This window comes from Schistocerca piceifrons, chromosome 8, assembly GCF_021461385.2.
Source record: "Schistocerca piceifrons isolate TAMUIC-IGC-003096 chromosome 8, iqSchPice1.1, whole genome shotgun sequence".
Lineage (NCBI taxonomy): Eukaryota > Metazoa > Arthropoda > Insecta > Orthoptera > Acrididae > Schistocerca > Schistocerca piceifrons.
This window is the reverse complement of record NC_060145.1, coordinates 103375699-103377050: the sequence shown is the minus strand read 5'-3', so window position 1 is coordinate 103377050 and position 1352 is coordinate 103375699. Positions and strand designations below refer to the sequence as shown.

The 1352-nt window shown below is 47.1% G+C and overlaps 1 pseudogene; it reads left to right on the top strand.

Annotated features, from left to right (window-relative positions):
- Nucleotides 1-312: 312 nt before the first annotated feature.
- Nucleotides 313-430, top strand: LOC124712754 (annotated as a pseudogene).
- Nucleotides 431-1352: the final 922 nt, after the last annotated feature.

Below are 1352 nucleotides of genomic sequence, written 5' to 3'. Positions count from 1 at the left end.
TCCGTCATAATGCATTCACAATTACACAGAACACTGTTCTAACGACAATTGACACTTGTAGTGTGTTGAGAACATTGTACAGGTTCCGTTCGTAGTCAAATACAACACTACAATCTGAAGGCTTGGCCAGTATCTGCATTTATGTCCAAACATGCATTTATCTCGGTGTTTCCATTATCTGCACAACCCCTGAACATCTACATTTACATGGATACTCCACAAATCACACTTAATGGTTCATAGAACCACCTTCACAATATTACTTCAATCTCAAACAGCGCACTGGAAGAACGAACACCTACATCTTTCCGTGCCAACGGCCTTGCCACAGTGGTAACACCGGTTCCCTTCAGATCACCGAAGTTAAGCGCCGTTGGGCTGGGCTAGCAGTTGGATGGGTAACCGTCCCATCTGACGAGCGCTGTTGGCAAGCGGGTTGCACTCAGCACTCATGAGGCAAACTGAGGAGCTACTTGACTGAGTAGTAGCGGCTCCGGTCTCGTAAACTGACATACGGCCGGGAGAGTCATGTGCTGACCACATGCCCCTCCATATCTACATCTACATCTACATCTACGTCCATACTCCGCAAGCCACCTGACGGTGTGTGGCAGAGGGTACCTTCAGTACCTCTATCGGTTCTCCCTTCTATTCCAGTCTCGTATTGTTCGTGGAAAGAAGGACTGTCGGTATGCCTCTGTGTGGGCTCTAATCTCTCTGGTTTTATCCTCATGGTCTCTTCGCGAGATATACGTAGGAGGGAGCAATATACTGCTTGACTCTTCGGTGAAGGTATGTTCTCGAAACTTCAATAAAAGCCCGTACCGAGCTACTGAGCGTCTCTCGTGCAGAGTCTTCCTCTGGAGTTTATCTATCATCTCCGTAACGCTTTCGCGATTACTAAATGATCCTGTAACGAAGCGCGCTGCTCTCCGTTGGATCTTCTCTATCTCTTCTATCAACCCTATCTGGTACGGATCCCACACTGCTGAGCAGTATTCAAGCAGTGGGCGAACAAGCGTATCCTCATGCAGTGACGCCTGTGGCCAGAAGGATGACACGGCGGCCGATCGGTACCGTTAGGCCCTTGTGGCCTGTTTGGACGGCGTTACTTTTTATATCTTTCCGTGAGAACTCTGTTTCCCCATATTGTATTATGATGATCATTTCTTCCTATGTATGTCTGCGTCAACAAAATATTTTCGCATTTGGGGCAGAAAGTTGGTGATTAAAATTTCGTGATAAGGTTCTGCTGCAACGAAAAAAGCCTCTATTTCAATGATGTCCACCCCATTACTTTGAGCCTCAGCTGTCAACCTTTTAATCAGTTGCTGATCATCTGCATGCCTCTC